Raw genomic sequence first — 12,120 nt, forward strand, 5'->3', positions numbered from 1 at the left:
AACAAAAGAAATAACGAAGTAAAAAAGGATAGAGGATTCAAAGGACTCTTTCGAAAAGAAAACGTGGGCGGCGAGGACTGGAACCCAGGACTGGCGATCGACGTCGCTGATGAGAGTGAACTGGAAATAGAAGGAAAACAATGCCCTTGAATCTAAGATTATCACCACAATTAGAGGGGTATGAACTTAGAATATGCAGGACTCTTTCATCTGGCTTATTAAAGGACTGAGTTTGCATAGTACCATTGTTAGAAACTGGTCAAGTTATAATTGGAAAACAGTAGAGTCTATTCATTCTGGATTTGAGTACTAATGGAGTATTGACGGTATTTGTTGAGAAATTCCATGACTTAATTAATGTAAGTCAGGAGGGAGGGGGCTTCTCGTAAGAAATCACTGGCTCAGTTGTTGTTATTATTTGACGTCGAAAGGGCGCGCGGAGTGGATCAAGATACATAATGGAAAAACAAAACAGTCACCTTTCCTTCATTAAGTTGTCATTTCGCGCATTTCATTCAGGCGGGATTTTTTTACGCTTTTCGTACGGGCACGGATAAAAAGGCAGAAACTGGTAAAAAAGGTTAGTCTGTAAGCCTCACACGCCTGTAGTCAGCCTCGTTGCAGACCTTTTGTTTGACTGCTCGCGCGTACTTGAATACGCAAAAATACAGACTTTTTTGCAGTCTATAAACAATCTAAGGTGTAGATAAGCTGCGAATGAATATCGTCATCTAATGGGCAAGTGTAAACGCATAAGTTTGTGTACGTTTTCCGGACTCTTGAGGACATACATAGCCTGAGCAGTGTAATAAGACAACTGATATAAACTGATGCGTTAAATAGTGTTAGTTTACTTAAGTCATGATGATCAAAACCGAATAAAAGTCTTTCTAATTAACGAAATAAGTGAAAGTCTTGTTCATCGAGTGAGTAATTATCCCGCAGAGGATGATATGTGCATTGCCGAGTGGAGAAATTGTTGGATAGAAAATAAACAATTTCCTGATGGTTTTCATAAAGTTTCTACGCTTTTACTTTCATATCCATGATAATGCAAAGTCTCAGCATTGACGTGCTTTAAGGCGACTTCAGTTGACCTAAAACTGCTTGAGCTGACTTAAGGCCACTTGAGGTTACTCGAGGTGACTTTAGATGACTTTATTGATAAAGACGACATAAAGTGGCCTAGGGCAACTTCAGGTGACTTAGGGTGACGGGCGACTCAGGGGAATTGGGGCGATTTAGGGCGACTTATGGTGACTAAAGGCGTCTTCAGAAGACTTTAGGCCGAGAATTTACGCACACTATGGGGGCATTCCAGAATGGGAATGAATGGAATCCGTTGTAAAAAATCTTTCCTCCGTAGACTGAAGCGTTTCCCCTAACCATTCGTAACTCATAAAAACGCCCTCGGCAGTAAATACCAACAGTTCATCATGTATAATTAAACAATTCAGTTCCAAATTGTTTGTGAACTTTTGGAGCTTGCTCTAACGTGCTATACAGTTGTCTTTATTAGCTCAATTGGATAGAGCATTAAATCCAGTCATCGCAGACGTTTGGCTTCGAATACCAGTCAGGCTTAATTACTTTTTAGTTTCTTTCCAACCAAATTAGTTTGAGCATTAGTGCGAGCGACACACCCACATCTACTCTGTTTCAAATGCGCAGTTCACATATTTATTTCATTATATTCACAGTTACTCATACGTCTGTGTCGTTTCTTTCGCATAACACCTCTGTATCTGCGCAAAAGGTCAAAAGCTGAACTTTATCACCTTTTTCGTAGCCAGAGTAGCAATCGTTTTAGAGGGAGCTCCGCGCGCGAGGGAATCACACGCAAACCCAATTTCGTCCCCACTCTCCCCGCGTTTGTTTTGAACCTGGGACTGTCCCTGGGACTAAACAAAATTTAAAGATGGCGGCCAGCGGGCATGGTTGGATTTTTCTTCATTCTCATCGAGTTTCAAGGTTTGTAGTGATTATTTATATGATATTTTAGCGCTGGTGATTCAACTAAAACATGAACAGTGTCTTGTTGTTTTGATCGCATCGCGAGGTTCGTTTTGGTTCAGTGAAAATGACCTTGAATGGAATGACCTCTTAAATTACTTTCGTTGTTTATTTATTATATTCTTTTTATGAATAACACTAAAAGATAAATAACTTATTAACCGCATCTGTTTGGACATTACAGAGAAATTACAGACCTCAGCCTTGATGTATTACCCTCACTATTGCTTGGTCAATACATCAAGGCCTCGGTCTGAGATTTCCCTGTAATGACCGAACTGACGAGGTTAATAAGTGGTACATAATAATAGTTATGTAATATTATCATAATCATCATAATCATCATTATTATTATTATTATTATTATTTTAAATATAAAAAGATACTTAGGGGCTTAAAAACATTTATTTAATACATGTTCAAGTAATAAAAGTTAAAAAGTCTAAAAATTATCTAAAAAATACCAACTGAAGATAAATTTACAGAACTTAAACTGTGATGTGTTGCTTTAACAATGACGGCCCTTTAGGCTGGTCTTTGTGGTCTCCGTCCCCCAACTTAAAATCCCCAATGATCATTCATGATGAAGAATATGGTTATTTCCAATCCATTTCAAGTATTTTCAATGCCACAAGACAGTAATTATCACATGAATAACTTTGTGAACTTCTCAATCAATTTAAATGTCGATTACTCCCAATCAGAAACCACAGAGAGCAATTTTGACAAAGATGCAACACTTCAGCAGATCTATCCAGGCATCAGTTGGGCAACTAAATAAGAGACACCAGTGGATAGCAATGGTGGAGAACTAAGGTAAATTGTAATACATGCACTTAACGTTCTTCTGGTTAAACTCGTTGCTAATTGACACACTTGGTAAACACATACAAAGGCAATGGTTTATATTTGCATAATAACCATAAAAATGAAGGGGGGACATTGGGTGGGGGTGGAGGGGGAGGGGGTGTCAGGAGGCAGAAGAGGAAAGGATGGGAGATTGGAGTTCTAAAAGGGTGGGAAACAGGAGAAAATTATAGAGGTTAATATTATCGTTGCAATCAAATAAGAGCTAAAGGGAGGAAGCCAAAAGAAAAGGGTCAGAAACCAGGATTGCAAGACATGGGAGGCTGGAGGCTTGGACCCCTGTCCCCCCTACCTACAGTGCCAAAATATATAGATATGTGTCTGTGTTGTAGGTTAATTTGTTTCTTAGGTCAGTCTGTTTTCAACCTATAGGTCAATTTGTTCCAGACCAGTTTAATTAGATCTTAAGGTGTATTTGTTATCATCCTACATTAGGCAAATTTGTTGGGAACTACTTGCAGGTTAATTTAATCGATTAATTAATTCTTACAAGTCTTAAAAGGGACCTTTCTTCCTTTTTCTTCCCCTTTTTTTTTCATTTTAAATGATCCATAAAGTCAGTATTTGAGTAATGGGTCAGTATACTGTTAGTAAAGAGACACACATACTTTGGGGTATTAATGTTCTGAACTAAGGAAAGGACTAATGAGAATCAATTTCTTCACAGACTTCATTCCCAGTTCCGACTTCAGCAGCGGATTTAGAGGCTATCTTCAGTACTGTAAGTGCTGTATACTTTCCTTTGTATTCTAACTCTTGAGTGAACCAGGTAGACTTAACTGGGCCAGTGCCTCTTCATAGTTTATTTGTGTTCATTCAGGATAACATGGATAAACTTAGGGGAAAGTTACTTGTAGTTTTTTTTGGTTTTGGTTCAAAAACAAAATTCTTATTTGGTCAGATTTTATTATGACTACTGTGATGCTCAATTTGCTAAATGCCAGGGGCTTGGGTTTCTTTGCTCATTCTTATTCAGGTATAGTAATTAGCAAAGATATTATGATACATTATTAATCCTTAGGGTTGATGTTAATACTTGATCTGCATAAGTTTTCTTTGTCCAAGTGTGCAACAGGTATTAAGCTAAGTCCGGCAAGAAGTGATAAGCTCAGACATGTAATCTACAGTGCACAATGCAATAACTATTATGAGTTATTGCATGATGAAATCAACAGTTTTAAAAGTTAAGGAGTTAGTCAACTGGTTTAATACCAGTACTGATTTCTGAGACTGACTGACTGAATAAATGACTGCCTGCCTGCCTGCCTGACTGACTGCCTGACTGACTGACTGCATGCCTACCTGCCTACCTGACTGAATGACTGAATGACTGACTACCTGATGGCCTGACTGATTGCCTGAGTACCTGGCTGACTGACTGACTGCCTGCCTGCTTACCTGACTGACTGACTGATGGACTGCCTGCCTGCCTGCCTGCCTGCCTGTCTGACTGACTGACTGACTGACTGACTGACTGCCTGGCTGACTGGCTGGCTGCCTGCTTACCTGACTGACTGACTGACTGATGGACTGCTTGCCTGACTGAATAACTGACTGCCTGCTTGACTGACTGGCTGACAGCCTGGCTGACTGACTGACTGGCTGCCTGCTTGACTGACTGGCTGTTTGCTTTCCTTACTGACGGAATGGCTATCTGTCTGCCTATCTGACAAATTGACTGGCTGCCTGACTGACTGACTGCCTGCTTGAGTGACTGACGGACTGACTGACTGATGGACTGCTTGCCTGCCTGTCTGCCTGCCTGTCTGACTGACTGACTGATTGACTGACTGCCTGGCTGACTGGCTGGCTGCCTGCTTACCTGACTAACTGACTGACTGACTGATGGACTGCTTGCCTGACTGAATGACTGACTGCCTGCTTGACTGACTGGCTGACAGCCTGGCTGGCTGACTGACTGACTGGCTGTTTGCTTTCCTTACTGACTGAATGACTGCCTGCCTGCGTATCTGACAAACTGACTGGCTGCCTGACTGACTGCCTGCTTGAGTGACTGACAGACTGACTGACTGATGGACTGCCTGCCTGTCTGCCTGCCTGTCTGACTGACTGACTGATTGACTGACTGCCTGGCTGACTGGCTGGCTCCCTGCTTACCTGACTGATGGGCTGACTGACTGACTGACTGACTGATGGACTGCTTGCCTGACTGAATGACTGACTGCCTGCTTGACTGACTGGCTGACAGCATGGCTGACTGACTGACTGACTGGCTGTTTGCTTTCCTTACTGACTGAATGACTGCCTGCCTGCCTAACTGACAAACTGACTGGCTGCCTGACTGACTGACTGCCTGCTTGAGTGACTGACAGACTGCCTGCCTTTGACTGACTAACAGATTGCCTGACTGACTGACTAACTGACTGTCTGACTGCATGACTGACTGACTGACTGACCGACAGAATAGTCAGAATAAACAGACTGCCTGGCTGACTGACTGGCTGCCTGTCTGCTTGCCTGACTAACTGACTGACTGCCTGTCTAACTGACTGAATCACTGACTGCCTGCCTGCCTGCCTGACTGACTGACTGACTGACTGACAGGCTGCCTGCTTTTCTGATTGACTGACTGACTGACTGGCCAACAGAATAGACAGAATAGACAGTAATCAGCTGACTAAATGTTTGCCTGCAACCTGATATGATCTTTTGTGAAGTTTTGCCTGGGGTGTAAGACATTTGACCACTACCAAGTTTAACTAACCACTGAGACTATATGAAAACAGATTGATTATTAACAGAAACCCACCCCTTATGTGTTTCTGTTATTAACTTATTGACTTGTCAGTGCGCATAACTGACAGTTTTACAAATGCAATTACATGTAATAGTTGTGGCCTTAACATGTAGTTACTAAGTGCTTGGCTCACTCCCAGATGCATTGGTTGGGTGAATCATGACTGACTGACTAATCCAAGGCTGGTTCACAGACTTTCAGTCTGTAACATGCACTGTACTGACTAGCTGGATATATGATCAACAGACTTCCCATTATTTGGTGGCTGGTGTTATGACTAACCCTGATAACTAAATGACTGTGAATGTGTGGCTGACTGACTGACTGAATGACCAACTGACTTGCTGTTTCTGCTCAGTGACAAGCTTACTGACCGCAATTATCTGACCTGCTGTGTCGTTAACTGAGGGACTGACTTGATTACTGATATTTTTATTGGTGGACCAATTGACTGGAAGTACATCTACAGATTGGCCTAGTGACTGGTTAACTGATAGACTGACTGGTTGACTGACTTTAGACAGACTGACATATTGATTAATAATTAACTGATGGACTGACTGGTTGACTGATATTTTCAATTGGTTGAATTAACTGAGAGAAGACAGATTGACCGAACGATGAATGATTAAGTGACGGACTGACCAGATGACTGATAGTTTGAATTGCCGGTTGATCAATTAACTGATAGAAGACAAACTGACGTAGTGTCTGATCCACTAATCATAGACTGACTGGTTGACTGACAATTTAATTATTGGTTGATAAATTAAGGGTGGCAGCACTCTGTTATTTACTGACTGAGAAAAATGGTAGCACTATCAATAGCCCACCTTCAACTGAAAACTGAAAACTGAAAACTGAAAACTTTATTTATACTCGAGGGTCTGGAGCTTATTAGGCTCCTAGCTTAAATAGCTAATGAGTCGAGGTAATCAACAGATTAAAATTCCAACTTGACTCTGATGCTTTTTGGTCATTTTTATATACTTGGTTTAATTTTTTCTTTGTTCTCAAGTCTCTTCTGGGAATTGTGAGACAACTTTGGAGTGGTGAAAAATTTGCAATATTTTCCTTAAAACGTCAGAGTCATGTTAAAATATTTTAATAAATTAGAACATGGGCTAAACTGGTTGACTGAAAAAAGGACACACACTGGGTAAAGGGTAGAGGTATGGCAGCGGCATTCACTCAGAGAAGTTGGTGAGCACTATCAACTGACTTACAGACTGGTTGACTGACAAAAGGACACACACTGGGTAGGGGGTAGGGGTAGGGTGGCAGCACTCATTTATCAACAGAGAAGTTGTTGAGCACTATCAATTGACTTACCAACTGGTTGACTGAGGAAATGACACACACTAGGTAGGGGTAGGGCTAGGCTGGTGGCACTCACTCATTTACTGACTGAGAAATAATTGGTAGCACTCTCAATTGACTGAAAGACTGGTTGGTTTCCCAAAAGGACAGATGACATTCTGTTCACTTACTGAATTAACATCTACCCAAATTTGTTTGGATAACTGTATTACTTTGAATTATGACTAAAGTGAAGTAGATTACATGTCTGAATGGTTACAATTTTCTATAGTATTTGGTGAACTTGTTGAGTGCATTTCAAATATCTCTTGCTCATCCTCAACTCTCCATGAAAAAACAGCTGATTTCCTCAGACCAAAGTCACTTTAGAAATGACTGCATTCCATACTGATAATGCAGTGCTCTTAGCTGTCTGTCAATATTAAACCATATAAACCTTTTTTTTTTTACCTGGCAGTTAAAGACACTTGCTTGAGACTTGCCTTGCTATTTTGTCAGTATAGAGTTTTTAAGTCATTTTATGTCTTGTCGCTGAAGTAACTGCAGTTTTCAGGGTAAACATAAGGACTCATCTTCTGTTTTTGGTCTTTTTTTTTCTGACTCAACAATGCAACTAAATTTGGCAGCCTTAGTTTTGATGTTCAGGGTTTCTGATAAATATTTTTTGAGATGTACTTCTCTTCATACCCCTTTTCCTCCAAAAGGGGTAGTTTTTTTTTCACGATACAAGAAAAACACTGTACTTTGATTTTGATGTACATTGTACTCTATGCTAAAAGAAATTGTTCTTAAAAGTGATAAATAAAATAACAATAGTAATGTTAATGAATCTGTACATTTTAAACATGGACTGTTTCTTATGTGATCATTCAATTTTGTCTTCAGGTCAGATGACAGACTCCAGATCAAGACGTCAACATGGAAAAGATTTAGCGTTTATCTTCAGTACTGTAAGTGCTATAAGTACTTTGTAGTCCAGCTCTTGAGTGAACCAGATAAACAATAAGAATTATGTGACTGACTTGTTCAAAAGACTTATCTAATCCAGGATTGTGCCTGGATTATTTTGCTTTTGTTCAATCACAGCACATGACCTTATGGAGCTAAGTTCTGCAAAGCTATAGTTACAGCAGTTTTACATTATTTTTGTGTGCCAGTTACATTGCAAAGTTAAAACATAATTAATGTCAACAATCCAATTAAAATGATGGCAAACTTTCAAAAGAAGTTCCCAACCACTGTGCCAAAAGCTTTAATTTGCTGAAAGTTTGACTGAGAAGGAAAAGTTTCCAAGGCTTCTGCAATGAAACATCAACTTACTGAAAATATTAGAGTTTGATATTGTCATCAAATTGAGTCACTTAAAAATTTCAACAAAACTTATGGTACATGACTGATTGTAGTGCTGTACGTAATTTTTTAAATAGACTTTAAAAGAAAAAATGACAACAAATGAAGCCAGGCATTGAACTTTATGGTGAGTACTGAAATTAAAAAGCAACAACAACAACTCAAAATTTTAACTCCTCAGCTCAAGAATATGGAGGTTAAGGAAGGTTAATCTGAACCTTCTTTGAAAAAGTCCTTAGTTTGTATAGTTGGTTGGTGCCACATTAAGGAACTTTAGTACAGTGTAACTCAAATCACCCACTGCCTCAATAATAAAATAATGTTTTGTTTTATCCAGCAAAATATGAAACTAAATTTCTTAAAGAGGTGAATGCAGCATTCCACCGAACAATAACTCAATTTTTTTATCATTTTTGGCTGATCAACAAACTCTGGATTCAAAATAATTTTACAGTCCAATATAACAACATCCATATTCATTCTGGATTAAGGTGCAAAATTAAATTTTGTTAGCACTATGGTTGGGATATTATTTTGTTCATAGCTCTCATTTGTACTTGGATGGTTGGCTGCACTCAAAAAAATAACGTGAGACATTTGGAGCAAGAAATCTACAAGCGTATATTTCTTATTGTTTGAAATGTTACAACTTTGCTACATGGCAGTGAAAAGTGATGTAAAACTGACTGTAGTTACGATCAGACATGCAATCTAGCTGGCTGAGTCATGACTTACTGACTAGCTTTTATGTTCAAGAAAGTAACTGACATTGTAGAATGACTGGTGATCTTTCTTAGTCAGTGATGAGAAGGTCAGCTGACTGTTGCTGTCTTATGGCCCATTGATTGACTGACTCACTGACTCTATTATCCAGGGACCGCCCAACTGACTGAATGATTTTTGGCTGATTGATTGACTGACTAACTGACTCTGCTTTCTGGGGACTTACCAAATGATTGAATGATTTTTGGCTAATTGAATTGTCCAGGGACTGGCCAACTGACTGAATGATTTGTGGCCAATTGAATTGTCCGGGAACTGACCAACTGACTGAATGATTTATGGCTGATTGAATTGTCTGGGGACTGACCATCTAACTAAATGATTTACAGCTAATTGAATTGTCCGGGGACTGGCCAACTGACTGAATGATTTATGGCTAATTGAATTGTTCGGAGACTGAATGATTTTTGGCTGATTGATTGACTGAATAACTGACTCTACTGTCCAGGGACTGACCAACTGACTGAATGATTTATGGCTGATTGATTAACTGACTGACTCTACTGTCCGGGGACTAGCCAACTGACTGAATGATTTTTGGCCGATTGATAGACTGAATAACTGACTCTACTGTCTGGGGACTGGCCAACCAACTGAATGATTTTTGGCTGATTGATTCACTGAGTAACTGACCCTACTGTCCCGGGACTGACCAACTGACGGAATGATTTATGGCTAATTGAATTGTCTTGGAACTGGCTAAATGACTGAATGATTTTTGGCTAATTGAATGGTCCAGGGGCTGACCAAGTGACTGAATTATTTATGGCTGATTGATTGACTGACTAACTGACTCTACTGTATGGGGACTGGCCAACTGACTGAATGATTTTTGGCTGATTTATTGACTGAGTAACTGACTCTACTGTCCGGGGACTGACCATCCAACTGAATGATTTTTGGCTGATTTATTGACTGAGTAACTGACTTTACTGTACGGGGACTGGCCAACTGACTGAATGATTTTTGGCTAATTGAATTTTTCGGAGACTGACCAACTGACTGAGTGATTTTTGGCTGATTGATTGACTAAGTAACTGACTCTACTGTCCGGGGACTGACCAACTGACTGAATGATTTTGGCTGATTTATTGACTGAGTAACTGACTCTACTGTACGGGGACAGGCCAACTGACTGAATGATTTTTGGCTAATTGAATTGTTCAGAGAGAGACCAACTGACTGAATGATTTTTGGCTGATTGATTGACTGAGTAACTGACTCTACTGTACGGGGACTGGCCAACTGACTGAATGATTTATGGCTAATTGAATTGTCCAGGGACTAACCATCTGACTGAGTGATTCTTGCCGAATTGAATTGTCTGGGAACTGGCTAAATGACTGAATGATTTTTGGCTAATTGAATTGCCCAGGGGCTGACCAACTGACTGAATGATTTATGGCTGATTGATTGACTGAGTAACTGACTCTACTGTACTGGGACTGGCCAACTGACTGAATGATTTTTGGCTAATTAAATGGTCCAGGGACTGATCATTTGACTGAATGATTTATGGCTAATTATTGAACTGCCCAGGGACTGACCATCTGACTAAATTATTTATGGCTAATTGAATTGTCCGGGGACCGGCCAACTGGCTGAATGATTTATGGCTAATTGATTGACTGACTAATTAACTCTACAGTCCGGGGACTTATCAACTGACTGAATGATTTATGGCTGGTTGACTGACTGACTGATTGACTTGGTTTACTGGGTAATGCGTTGACTCACTGAAATACTATTATGACTGACTGTGTTGTTTGAGGGCTGAGAAGCTGATTGAATGATGCGGCACTGACCTTAGAGCTGACAGGGCTCACTTTTGGCAGTTTGAGACCCGTTTCAGTGGCCGTTGTTGTTTTAGAGAGGTTAAAACAAGAGTCAATGTATGGACTGTCCGCTGGGACAAAAAAAAGTGGCCTTGGTAGAGAGGTGGCCGTTAGTGGAGTTTCAACTGTATATCACTATTGCTGTGTGAAATACTGATGGGCCAATTACTGCTTGATTGGCATATTGTTGTATTGTCTAAATAACTGACTGGCTTACTGACGCAGGCTTGGTTTTACTTTACTGAATGAACGACTTATTGTGTTGACTCTACAGTCTGGGTAGATTGCATGTTTCTGCTAGTTGCTTTCTTTATTTACTGTGAACTTTACGGCGAAGTTCTCAAATCTCTCGTGCTTAGTTGCAATTCCATAAGCCGCAGGGAGAATGGGTACAAGCTTTCAGCGCTAAGATTTCTGCGATCGTTTTGGTGGACAAGGGTTAGTTTTTATTTAACAATGGTATCCAAGGCAACCAACGACTACCATCAGTTGGGTTATTAACCCTTACATTTGGTTTTCTTCTTGTAAAACCCACACTCAACACTGCAGTAAAACCAAGATTGATTTTCACTTCTCTTGTAATTTTTCCTGAAGAAAAGAAGACAAGAATTAAGCACTAAATTATACTGTTCATTTTTTTACACAATGTGATATTCATAGATTTCTTCATTCAGGTAAAAATACGTAGTCTCTAAAACTGAGAATTTATTCAAGACACAAATGTTTTTGTTTGTTTGTTTACCAAGACAAAAAGGGGTCCAACTCCCACGGACTGGAGGTTTCTACATCCAGTTCTTGATCCATTTTTTATCTAAAACACTTGGTGAACTGTCAATTCATCATCGTTCACCTTACAATGTAGAAAAATTCCTCCAAAACAATAAACTAAAATTCCTCAGAAAAAGTTTCTGGAAATCTAGATTTATTTTGTACAAAAGCCTTTGGGTTTTTTTGCATCAATCTTTTTTCAAAAGATTTTGTGGATTCTAAAATACTTTTACTGTACTCAGAAAGCCACAGACAGCAATTCCACCATAGTGTTGTATAACTTTGACGGTTTTTTCGATCAATGTACGCTCAGAAATTTTTAGCCTTTGGAGAGATTTGAGAAATGCACTTTTTACCTGCTATTTCTCCTTGTGATTTCAATACGAGCCTTTCGAGCTGGAAGGGTTGTTGGAATAAGACCGGGGG

Source organism: Porites lutea, chromosome 6 (genome assembly GCF_958299795.1).
Source record: "Porites lutea chromosome 6, jaPorLute2.1, whole genome shotgun sequence".
NCBI classification, from domain to species: Eukaryota; Metazoa; Cnidaria; class Anthozoa; order Scleractinia; family Poritidae; genus Porites; species Porites lutea.